Source organism: Geotrypetes seraphini, chromosome 2 (assembly GCF_902459505.1).
Source record: "Geotrypetes seraphini chromosome 2, aGeoSer1.1, whole genome shotgun sequence".
NCBI lineage: Eukaryota > Metazoa > Chordata > Amphibia > Gymnophiona > Dermophiidae > Geotrypetes > Geotrypetes seraphini.
The window spans coordinates 230431286-230444686 of NC_047085.1; the positions used below are offsets into that span (position 1 = coordinate 230431286).

The window sequence follows — 13401 nt, forward strand, 5'->3', positions numbered from 1 at the left end:
CCAGTGCCTCTGTCCCATGTCTTAGTGCCCTCAGTGTCCCTTCCTATGTCCTTAGTGCCCCCAGTGCCTCCTTCCTATGCCCTCTCAATGCCTTTTAGACTTTGTTCCACCCCCCCCCCCCTGAAGCCAGCCTGCCTACCTTTCATTTCTACCCCCCCATTCTCCCATACAGTAGAATTCGGCATTTGCATCATGTTTCCATCTACCGTCACTACCGCCGCCGTGCAGCCGACCCCACTGACCGTCCCATCTGACCCTCCCACCACGAGATGAGCACAAACCTCCCGGCTGCAGCAGCGTCTACAGCACTCTAAACATTCTGCTTTGCGGCCTTTTTACTGCCCTGATTTCCTCTGCCGCATCCCTAATGACATCATCCGCGGACCGGCAGTTGAACACTGGGCTAAATCGTGCCAATCTCCACTCAATCTCCGCCCCAGACCCCGCTCCATAATAGTACTAATTGTAACACCATTTTTTCCATTCATTTTTCATATATACACACAATATAATTGTATTAACAACACATAATGGTTAACCACAAACAAAGCACACTGTATGCTTTTTAACATTCATTCCTACCAGAAAACAGATAACCCCATTCAAATGCAGGACAAAAAACTAAAAGTACTAATATTTATAAACACACTCTAAGATGCAAGACTCTGCAAGCAGTACAACCCCACAGGAAAAGAAACAAATGCATTTATTCCTGAAAAGACAAATCAATCACTAAATTAAAAAGCAGACAAATCAATCGCTAAATAAAAAAAATAAAAGCATTTCCCCTACCGTTGTTGTCTCTCTCCCTCCATGTGCCTTGCCTTCTTGCCTGCCTCCTGGTGTTATCTTTGCGCCGGTCCGCTGTGCGATCAACGCAGCGTCTTCGGACCGGCTCCCTGAGTGTTGCATTGCACAAAGCAGTGGGCAGCGGCTCCTCGCGTGCATCCCGCGCCTCATCTGGAAGCCTTCTTTCTGACGTTGTGACGTCAGAGAGAAGGCTTCTGGTTCAGGCGCAGGCCGAGCCTTTTCCCACGGCTTTGTGCACTGTATCACTCAGGGAGCCGGCCCGAAGATGCTGCGTTGATTTCACCGTGGACTGGCGGCTCAAGAACGCTGTCTTGGGCCCGATGGACGTGCTGGCCCTGTGGACTGGTAGAAAAATTTCTGTGGACCAGCACCAGTCCACGGACCGGTGGTTGAAGAACACTGCCTAAGACCATCGGAAATATGTGTTTTCCGATGGTCTTAGGCGACCCCTGTGAAAAGGTTGTTCGACCCCCCACCCTCCTGGTTGAGAACCGCTGTGTTAAAGTATGTACAGCTTTCTTTTGTGTTGTATTTGCTTTGTGTTAAGAGGGACTTCATTTTCCAGTCTTGTGTGGTGCCCATTATTGACTATATGGACTTGATCTTCCTCCTTTCTTGGCTTTTCCTTCCTAAAATAGAATTAACATACATAAGAACTCTTGAGTATAATTGTTAGCTGTATATGTGACTAGTTTATTAGCAATCTGTTAGTATGGTGAGAACTCCGTTTACTGCTGAGCCATAGCTTGGCTATATGAACTGTGATGGATAGAAACCATGTTTCCTTAGCAACAGCAGCAGATGAATCCAGAGACCAATGGGATAGTACACATCTGCCAGCAGGTGGAGATGGAGAAACTGATTTAACAGGTGGTCCTATTGGCTGGCACGCCTCCTGCATCTTCAGTATGCTCTATCTCCCAGCTCCATATTCTAGGCCACCGCAGAAGAAACAGCCTCAGCAACGTCAGTAGAAACCTCAGACACCGGCTGTGGCCAAACACACACAACCTTTTTCAGCATCTCAGCCAGAGTATAACATCAATCCCTCTCTCTCTGTCTTCTCTTCCCATCGGAGGTTGTCTTCACCATTGTTAGCACCGATGGGAACTTATCACTTCCAACCAATGGGTGCTCACAATAATCAAGGAAGGTTATTCTTTTCATTTCCTTCAGATTCCATCAGATCACTCACCAAGAGAGTTTCCTTCCAATTCGTCGCAGACCTCCCTTTTTCTCCAGGAAGTACAATCTCTGCTAACTCTCAGTGCCTGGAACAGCAGAAGACAAGGGGTTTTACTCCATTTACTTCCTTGTCGCGAAGAAGATGGGAGGTCTCTGTCCCATATTGGATCTCAGAGCACTCAACAAATTTCTCATCAAAGAAAAATCTCGGATGCTGTCTCTAGCATCTTTGTATCCCCTTCTGGATCACAACGATTGGTTATCTCAAGGAGGCTTATATTCACATTCCTTTTCATCCAGCCTCTCAAAAATTTCTCAGATTTCAGATGGGAAATCATCATTATCAATACAAAGTACTTCCTTTTGGCCTGGCCTCATCTCCCAGAGTTTTCACCAAGTGCCTGGTAGAGGTAGCAGCAGCTTTATGAAGTCATAGACTACAGGTTTATTCATATCTGGATGACTAGCTCATCAGACCCAACGTCTCAGGGGGTTACTGTAGTGACACAACAGACTATTTGGTTCCTGCAAAGTTTGGGATTCAAAATCAATTTTCTCAAATCTCAGCTGCAGCCCTCTCAAACTCTGCTGTTCATTGGAGCTCTTCTAGACACTGTGCAACTCAGCATTCCTCCCTCAGCAGTGTCATGAGGCCCTCATACAACTTTGCCACAAAGTGTCAACCCTCTCTTCTCTCTCAGCAAGACACATGATGGTTCTACTTGGTCACATGGCCTCTACAATTCACGTGACTCCTTTTGCCAGACTTCACCTCTGGATTTCTCAGTGGACGCTGGCTTCTCAGTGGTCACAAGCCTACGACCCACTTTCCCAGCACATTACAGAGACATCTTCTCTACAGCAATCTCTTCAGTGGTGAATGCTCTCTTCCAATCTTTCCAGAAGTGTGCTGTTCCAAACGCCCCTCACCAGATGTTTTTCATGAGAGATTCATCAACTTATGCTTGTGGGGCTCATCTCGATGGATCTCCATACTCAAGGGCATTGCTCTGTCACAGATCGTCGAAATCACATAAATCTGTTGGAACTCAGAGCGATCTTCAATGCTCTCAAAGCTTTTCAACATCTTCATGATCAAGTGATGCTTATTCATACAGACAATCAAGTAGCCATGTACTACATCAACCAGCAGGAGGAATGGGATCCCTTCCTCTTTGCAAGGAAACCCAGAAGATTTTGTCTTAGGCAATTCTTCACATTTTTCTGAGGGCTGTCTACATTCAAGGAGAGAAAAATTTACTGATGGATAAATTGAATCGTCTTCAACTTCACGAATGGACACTCAATTTTCTGTCTCTCCATCGTATTTTTACTCAGTGGGGGACTCCTCAGATCTTTTTGCATCTTCCCACAACAACAAAATGCCCCAGTTTTGCTCTAGAATTTACTCTCCTCACCGCCTGGGGGCAGATGTTTTTCTCCTGGAATGGTGAAGAGTTATCCAGATACTCTGGAATAATAAGTGTACAAATATTTCCAATCAAATATTGTTTATTAAAAATAACAGAGTAATCTTGTTTCAAAAGACATTTGTACAATGGAGACACATTGCAGTCAGAAGTGTAAATACATCTTTCTGAGGAACGGTCTCGTATGCGTCTTGCCTCCTTTACCTATATACCTAATATTTCTCTACTTTCATATAATTGGTCAAACATATTTGATACCATATAAGACTCTTCTATATACTGTATTCTTATGGGGGTGTGGCTTTATCCCCCTAACAAAGGAATTTCTAAAAGTTACATTTTAATACTAACTTAAATCCAATATTACAATATACTTACAAAGAAAAATATTCATGCACATAGCCTTAAATCATCTCTCCTGTGTTCCTAAAATCCAAACTACGTCTCTCACATGCTACTGCTCGATCTAACAACTTGCAGTGAAAAGTCCTTTGTTTCACAGTAAAAAGGGGAGTGGCTAAACAACTTTAAAGAAATCTAACTTTTCCTATGTAAGTCATTTAATACAATTTGAGGTAGATATATTTTAATCAAAATAAAGTCATGAGTAAGTTCCTAAATATTTAAGTACTAATTTACATTTGAACAGCTTACTTATATTTGATTCATATATTCATATATGTCCATATGTAAACAATTAGTGTCTCTACTCTTCAAAAAGGGCCCCTCTTCGGAATGTGGGTCTCTATAGCAACAAGGTCAGAGGCCAATCTATGCCTGCCATTGGGTCTCTGGAGTATACCCCTCCCTAGACCAGACTGGACACAGATTGGACAATAAGCCTCTAAGAACTTAACTGAGGACACCTGGTCTGGATTTTCTCTAACCTTCACTACAGATCAACAGAGTTTGTCAGTTCGCATACCTCTTCAAGATGGATTCCTGCTCTTGTCCTGTTTCTCCTCAGAGCAAGAGCACATGTTTTCTCATATTAATATCTTATATTTTATCCCATATTTGTCTATATGGTTCTGTATACAATTTTATCCAAATTTATTTATCACAAACTTTTCTTACTTGCTCAGGAAATGTGACCTTATCTTCTCAATCAATCCCTGACTAGTGAATATTTTGAACAATAGTAAGAAAGTTTAGCGATTGTTTATTTATTTCATGTTCACCTATATCACCAAATACCTGTCCATTTTTAATAGGCCCAGGTTCACTTGAGTCAAAGCGCCATGTCAATGGACAAACAAATTCCTATATGTGTTTCCTCCATTCCCTCTGATTCTCAAGACAGTCGTCAAACTCAAACAAGAACGTACCACCATGATTCTGATAGCTGCTTGGTGGCCCAGACAACCTTGGTTCTCCTTTCTAATTCAACTCAGCAGCAGGGAGCCACTTCTTCTACCAGTATTTCCATCTCTGCTTACACAGTCACGGTTTGCTTCTTCATTCCAACCTCCAGTCTCTACATCTGACAGCTTGGTACCTATCGACATGACTTCACATCTTCAAATTTCTCAGTCGGTCAGAGACATTTTAGATGCTTCCAGAAAACCTGCCACCAGGCAATGTTACAATCAGAAGTGGACTAGGTTTTCTGCTTGATACGATCTCCATCACAAGGAGCCTCAGTCGACCCCTTCAATCTGGCCTCAAATCCACCTCCATTAGGTGATCTCCAAGCTAACCAGAATGGGATGGTGGGAGTGTTGGCAATTTAGGAGAATAAATTTTGTAATACTGTTTGGCCAAACTGTCCATCCCATCTGGAGAAAGTATCCAGACAATAATGAGAAGTGAAAGTATGAACTGAGGACCAAGTAGCAGCCTTACAAATTTCAGGCTTCCTTGTCATCCGAATCTTCTCTCACAGGGTCCCATCATTCTGGTGGATCTAGACCACTTTGATCTTACGGCATGGCTCTTGAGCGCAAAGGCTTAGGGCATAAAGGCTATTTGCATGAAGTTATTGCCACACTCCTGAAGTCTAAGAAGCAGTCCACATTTGCAGCCTATGCAAAAGCGAGGAAGTGTTTCAGGAAATGGTGCAAGCAACACTTAGGGCCTTTTCTATCAAACTGCGCTAGCAGTTTGTAGTGTGGTGAGCCGCGCTGAATGGCCTGCTCTGCTCCCGATGCTCATAGAATTCCTATGATTGTCAGGAGCAGCATGGGCCATTCAATGTGGCTCTCTGCACCAAAAACATAAGAATTGCCTCTGCTGCATCAGACCAATGATCCATCGTGCCCAGGAGTCAAAGACCAGTGCTCTAAATGAGCCCAGCCTCACCTGCATACTTTCCAGTTGAGCAGGAACTTGTCCAACTTTGTCTTGAATCCCTGGAGGGTGTTTTCCCCTATGACAGACTCCGGAAGAGCGTTCCAGTTTTTTTTAGAACTCTCTGGGTGAAGAACTTCCTTACATTCGTATGGAATCTATCCCCTTTCAATTTTAGAGAGTGCCCTCTCGTTCTCCCTACCTTGAAGAGGATGAACAACCTGTCCTTATCTACTAAGTCTATTCCCTTCAGTACCTTGAATGTTTCGATCATGTCCCCTCAATCTCCTCTGAGGGAGAAAAGGCCCAGTTTCTCTAATATTTCTCTGTACAGCAACTCCTCCAGCCCCTTAACCATCTTAGTCACTCTTCTCTGGACCCTTTTGAGTAGTACCATGTCCTCCTTCATGTATGGTGACCAGTGCTGGATGCAGTACTCTAGGTGCACCATAGCCTGGTACAGCGGCATGATAACTTTCTCTGATCTGTTCGTGATCCCCTTCTTTATTATTCCTAGCATTCTGTTCGCCCTTTTTGCCGCTGCTGCACATTGCGTGGACATCTTCATCGATTTGTCTCTTTCCTGGGAGGTGTCTCCAAGTACCACCCTGGGCATCCTGTATTTGTACATGAGATTTGTTACCTTCATGCATCACTTTACGCTTATCCACGTTGAACCTCATCTGCCATGTTGATGCCCATTCCTCGAGCCTGATTATGTCATGTTGCAGATCTTTGCAATCCCCCTGTGTCTTCACTACTCTGAATAACTTTGTATCGTCCGCAAATTTAATCACCTCACTCGTTGTACCAATGTCTAGATCATTTATAAAGATGTTGAAGAGCACAGGTCCAAGCATCGAGCCCTACGGCACCCCACTGGTGACGCTTTTCCAGTCCAAGTATTGTCCATTTACTCCCACTCTCTGTTTCCTATGCTCCAGACAGTTTTTTAATCCACGTGAGTATTTCACCCTCGATTCCAAGGCTTGCAATTTTCTGAAGTTTGATAGAAGAGGCCCTAAGTTTTATAGGGTGGATATAGCAGCCAGGCTGGAACCACTTTCGGGTGCTCAATACTGGCAGCAGGTTCATCTGTCCAACCCTCGGAACTGGGGACCGCTCTATGTCCTGCTGGTCAGGACTACTAGTTCTGTTGCAGAAGAAAGAAAGATTAGGTTCTTATCTTGCTAATTTTCTTTCTTGTAAACATGAATAGTAGTCTTGATGCTCGGCCTGTCAGATGTATACTATCCTCCTTTCTATTTCAGACATGCCTGCTTAGGCAGATGTCTTGTTTCTGTTGCCTCTCCGGTAGGGTCAGGAATGAAGATGAGTTCACTCATAAGAGAATCATTGAAATACTGAGCAACAGAATTATTGGTGCAGATGACACAGAGGTAGGAGGCTTCTTTTTATTTTTACCTTGTTTGTTTTGTTTAGTAATGGTTTAAAAGCATTGTTGTTTAATGTTTGTATTTAGAGCAGAATAGACTTATGTAGTTCTGGGGAATTTCCCTGTAACCTTTTCTTATGTTTGTACTCTAGGACTTGTTAGATGCTGTGGTACTGACTGAGGGGGTGGAGATTATCCCAGAGTGCAGATGGAGCATAAAAACAAACCAGTGGGCTCTACAACTCTCACAGTTAATGGGGGTTTAACCTGCTGGTCAAGACTACCATTTCTGTTTACAAGAAGGAAGATTAAAGCCTAATCTTTCCTTATCCCAGGGGAAGCAGGCAGAATATTCTCAAATATGAGTGATATCATCCACGGAACTCAGTATGGACAGTGCAAAACTGTACTGGCACTTAAACTTTTTTAAAGTCTCAAGTCTGCCCATACTGCATATGTACCGGTGCCTTCCCGCCCAATATCGGCTCATGGGACCATCAGTTCTGAGAAGCTATATTTTTTTGAAGTTCTTCCAAAAGAGCATCAAACTACTACAGTATTTTCTTGCCTTCCTACTTATATTTTTCTTCCACCTAATATTTTCTTTTTCGTTCCCAATTGAAATTTTTCATTTTTTCTAAGGTCTGTTTTTTGGGCCTTCGGACCCTCTTGCGCCTGTTTCAGGCTGGGAACATCGAGCCATTTTTTGGACCATTTAGTCCTTCGATCTTGTGCTGGCGTTTTTTTCCCTCAGTGTCAAAGTCTTCCATTGGCATTAAGCTGTGCACTCAGTACAACTGGACCGTCTTGGCCTCAGTTTGATGGTCAATACGCTGAGACTTTCCACCCAATGTGTGACAGTGGCCAAGAAAGCAAATAAGATGCTAGGAATTATTAGAAAAGGGATGGTAAACAAGACTAATAATGTTTTAGAATCTCTGGGATTTGCAGTCAGTTGCAAGAAATTTCACCTCCAATCCACTCAAGCTCTAGAATACAACTCAAACTAGAGTCTAGAATACAACTCAAGCTAGAGTCTTTCTACCGCAGCAGAGGTTCAACAGTCTAATTCATATCTTCCAAAAGGTCTTCACTCTTCAAAGCATCACCGCACGTTAAATGTGGTGTCTTCTAGGTCATATGACATCTACAGTTCATGTAACTCCATTTGCCTGTCTACACTGCTGAGAGCCTCAATGGACGCTCTCAGCTCAATGGTCCCAAGTCCCAGCAACTGGAAGCAACCTCAGTGTTTTGTCACTTCCTTCAGTGACAGCTATTACTTTTTTTCCCCCAATAATTTTTATTAAAGATTTTCAAAAACATCAAAACACATCAAGCGATACTTTCACAAATCCAAAATACTTACAAAACAAAGCTGAAATGAGATCACGAAAACAGCATAATTCACAAGCAAAGAAAATACTAAACAAAACCTGGTATCCTCCCACCCTCCCTAAAGGGTCCTCCCCCTAATAAAATAACAAAAAAAACACATTCCAGTAAAAGAGTTTAACAAAGAGTAACAATCTAGGTTGCAGCCCACTACTGGCATGCTTCCTTCCAAGAAATATAGGGATCTCAGATCTTATAAAAGGGATGTCAAGCGATTCAATTTCAAAGTATCAAGAATATATAATCCAGTTTTTGACATACAGCCACTAAACCAGGGAGCAAGGGCTTCCTCCATTCCTGGGCTAGGACCAGTCGAGCTGCCTCAAAAATATGAGAGACTAATTTATGTACTTTGGGCACACATTGAGCAAAAAATACTCCGCCCGTTCCGGATACTGCTCCTCAGTAATATGAAGGGCCCAATTTTGGTCAGTTCCACCAAATATGATACATGTCCCTCTGATCACCACAGGCTTGCCAACATTCCCCATCTCCCTGGTGGAACCAAGCTGGGTGCAGTACCAATGGAACAGCATTTTGTGCCCATTTTCATTCAGATGGGTACCACAGGAGACCTTAAGTAGATGGGAAAGAGTACTGCGCCACTGCTGAGGAGTGAAAATGATTTGGAGACCCCTTTCCCACCTTTTGATATACATGGAGTCCGGGTCAGAGAAATCCAAGAAGGCCAAGTATAGTCTAGGAGTGTGGGAGGGTAGCAGCTTGATCCAATTAATTAAATACCTGAAGAAGGAGAGGGCCTAGAATCTTGCTAAAGGTCTTATAATATCTATTAGAAAATCCATTGGGTCCAGAAGATTTGCCCAAAGGCAAATCCCCAATGGCCCACTGTACTTCCTCAAGTTCTATAGGTCTCGATGTATCCTCTCCCTCCGACTCCCACAAAGAAGGCAATGTGATGGAATCCAAAAAAACAAGCGATGTCCTCTAGAGGGTCATGTTCAAGAGTATAAAGGTCAGCATAAAATTGTGGGTGAAAACCTCACAAATTGTTTCCGTGATGTTATGTAAGGCACCTGCTGGCCCACGAATAGAAGGGATAAAATTTATAGACTCCTGTTTCCGCAGCTTTATAGGCCAGTAATCAGCTTGCCAAATTCAAAATGGGTCTGTCGCAGTCTCTCCAATCGAGAAGCTAAAGATTCAAGATGAATCCAAATTCCAATTTTATTTATAATTTAATATACCTACCATCTACATGTATCTGACCGGTTTACAAAGCTAAAAGTATAAAAAATAAATGTATAGTGGGGAACAAGAAAAATTTGAATAAAATGAGGACTAAGACATTGACATAATAGGGCGTGAGAGGAGCTGGGGGTGAGGAAAGTTAATAATTACATCATAAAAATTAAAAGTAAAGGAAGGTACGAGGGGTGGGGGAAAACAGCATGGGATGGGGGGTCGCATCATAGAAGCGGTTCTTTATAAAGTATGATACAGTTGAAGAATGGTTTTTATTTTATATTGTGGAATGCGTCTTCGAATAAAAAGGTTTTGAGTTTGGTTTTGAATTTATCGAGATAATTTTCATGGCGGAGATGAGATGGCATGGCATTCCAGTGTGCAGGGGTTGTGGTGGAAAAGATTGTATTTCTAGTGTAATAAAGTTCTTTGATTGGAGGAACGGTTAGTAAGTTCTGGTTTGCTGATCTGAGGGCCCTAGTTGAAGAGTAGGGAATGATATGTTTACTGAGAAATGCTGGAGAGCGCATAGATTTTATTTTGAAGACGAGCAGAATAATTTTATATGTGGTGCGATGTGAGACAAGTAACCAGTGCGCTTCACGGAGAAGAGGAGTGACATGGTTGTATTTTCTAGCTTTGTATATTAGTTTGATGGCTGTATTTTGAATAAGTTGCAGATGACGTGTTTCTTTTTACGTGATCCTGTGATATAAAGAGTTGCAATAGTCGAGATGAGAGATGATTAGTGAATGAATTAGGGTTTCGATAGAAGCGGTTGCAAGGACAGAAGTTAAGGAACGGATGAGACAAAGTTTGTAGATGCATTTTTTTGTGACAGAGCTGATTTGGTCATGGTATAAGAGGTCTTTATCTAGGATGACTCCTAGTATATTTATTTTAGATTCCATTTGAATAGGACAAAATTCGATCCATACTTGTCCTTTTAACCCTTTCAGGACCATAAGGATCGTAGGCCAATTTTTGTGGTTTTGACGACATTTTTATGGTAAAAAGGGCTTGCAGATGCCAAAAAATTGATTTTTTTTTGTGAAATATCATTATTTTTTTTTTTTTTAAATCAAACTTCTGGCTTATGGACAGTGTGGCAAGTGAATCTTCTCGTCAGTCTGGCAACGACGCTAATGAATGAATGTCGGAACCAGTTTGTTTACATAAAGGCAGTATCATATGGAATCCGTACATATCAAATTTAGAACTGTAGACTATCCCAATCAAAATTTATAGGATTTTAAAGTTATGGGACAAATATGTCCCTTGGTCCTGAAAGGGTTAAGGTTTCATTGTTTTTGATCGGGGAAAAGTTGACTGTGGGATTTGGCTATGTTAGGGATAATTTATTTGTTTGTAGCTAATCACTGATTTTATTGAGTTTAGTGTTGATGGAATTTGTGGGGTTGATGGGATGTAGAAGTGGAATGTTGTCCGCAAATGCAAAAGTGGTGAATCCAATGGTTTGGGCTAGAATTGGTATAAGGGGCCAAGAAAATATTGAAAAGTAAAGGGGAGAGAATCGAGTCTTGTGGGAAGCTGTAGGATTGGGTAATTAGGGGAGAAAAAGTTCCTTTGGAGTGGACTTTGAGAAATTTTGGTCTTCGAAATAAGAGGTGAACCAAAGAAGAGCAGAATATGAGATTCCACGATTTTTAAGTTGAGTAAGGAGAAAGTTATGGTCAATGGTATCGAAAGCTGCTGATCAGTAATGAGATATTAGAAGAACGGATTTACTTTGGTCGTGAAAGTAGTAGATGGCGGTGGTAAGACCGAGGAGAGAAATTTCCTTGGAGTGGTGGAGGAGAGAACCCGTTTGATTTGGGTGAAAAGCATTGTGTGGAGGTGTAAGGGCCGCTCATGTAATTTCTGGAACAGAGCTTGAGTAATGTCCCCACTCTTGACCCTTGCCTCTAGGTCTGCTGTTTAACAGATCAACTCAGTTTCTCGGGCCTGAGCAGTGTTATGCAAATAAGCCTTCAAAGCTATCAGACGGCCTTGCAACACCACTTTGTGCCCTTCCCAAAGAGTAGCGGAAGGCACATCCCCTGTGTCATTAAAATCTAAATATTCCAGCATGTCCTTTTCTATTTGCGCGACTTGATCAGGAGCCAACAGTAAAGCATCATCAAGGCGCCAACGAAAAGACCTACAATCCAGCTCCAAAAGTGTCAGATCCAGAGTCAAGGATGCATGATCTGACCACGTGCAGGCCAAAATCGCAATATTACTTACATTACCCAAAATAGTGAAATCTCTAAACCAAAAATCGTGGCAGAATTATCCAAGAAAGGGCTCAATGATAAATTAGTCCTCCCCTAATAGCAGGGAGCCCTCCACATGCTGCAAAAGGAGTTGCGTGAGGCTCTGAAGAAAACTGACCCTCATTAGGAAGATAGACATTTACAAACTTGGGCGCCAATGGTTACCTTAAGCGGAAGATAGCGACCCTCCTTATCCCTTACCACCCGATGCATTTGTCAGGAAAGATCCAGGGTCAGCGCAATAAACACACCCTGAGATTTCTTACACTGCTGGTTAGAGGCAAAATACAGGAAAAGATATTGATTATGATGACAATGTTTTTCATGTACAGGCAATAAGTGTGTTTCCTGTATGAAGGGCTCCTGAGCTCGTAACATATCCCTAAACATAAGGTGGCACTTAAGAGGCGAATTCAAACCCCTCGCATTCAAAGTAAAACATTTTAAAAGCGCCATAGAAACAATAACAAAAAAATAATGTATACACTGCAGGAACCAAAAAATAACTGTCATCCCCAGACAAAAAAAAGCAAAACAATTGGAGAAACAGAAAAGAAACAATATTTTAGCTAGCAGGAGGACCCCCTAACCTCCCTCCAATCCTCCCCAACAAAACCCCTAGTCATATATAAGATCACACCAGCTGTATCTGACAGACAGGATTAGCGAGGCGTGTGGAGGCTAACTTCCGACACCAATTGAGCACTAGAACAGTGGTTCCCAAACCTGTCCTGGGGGACACCCAGCCAGTCAGGTTTTCAAGATATCCCTAATAAATATGCATGAGATGATCCAAGATGGCGACTGAGAGCAGGACGCGCTGAGCTGCTTGTCCCAGAATAGCGATTGTTTGGAACAATTTTAGCGGTATTCACTTACCGCGATGCCTAAGAGACAGGGACGGAGTGCTGCTTCTGCCTCGCGGCGCCCTGGAGCTCCGGGTCTCAGAAATATTCAGGATCTTCTGCGGCGCATGCAGGAGGTCACTGCAACATTGGATGGCGGCCTGTTGAGGACACAGGGAGGCGAACCCGCGGTGGATACTCCTGGGCCCGACACTACTCTAAGCCCCGATGTTAGGGCGCTGCCTCAGATTACCAGCTCTCCTAGGGGTGGGGAAACCCCGGACTTTGAGGTTTTCTCCTCTCCAGAGGCAAGGAAGGATCTACAGGGCCCTCATGGAGATATCTGGGGCAGTACCATCTCAGTATGAGGGGGAAGGAGAGAAGACAAGCCCCGAAGGAAATCTTCAGAACGGTGAGCACTTTACATTCACACAAACTCCAATTGTATTGATTAAACCTGCAGAAGTGACTCTAGATTCCATTTGGGACTTAATGGCTGGTTTTGTTAAAAATATTACTCTTACTTTTCAACAAATCGAAGGAAAAATTAAGGAGCATAATAAAGAATT

General features: G+C 42.8%; 1 protein-coding gene across 13 annotated transcripts in view; it reads left to right on the plus strand.

Annotated features, from left to right (window-relative positions):
* Positions 1 to 13401, plus strand: part of RBFOX2 (RNA binding fox-1 homolog 2) — an 839083-nt gene that overhangs the window by 444898 nt on the left and 380784 nt on the right. The gene's annotated exons all lie outside the window — the stretch shown is intronic.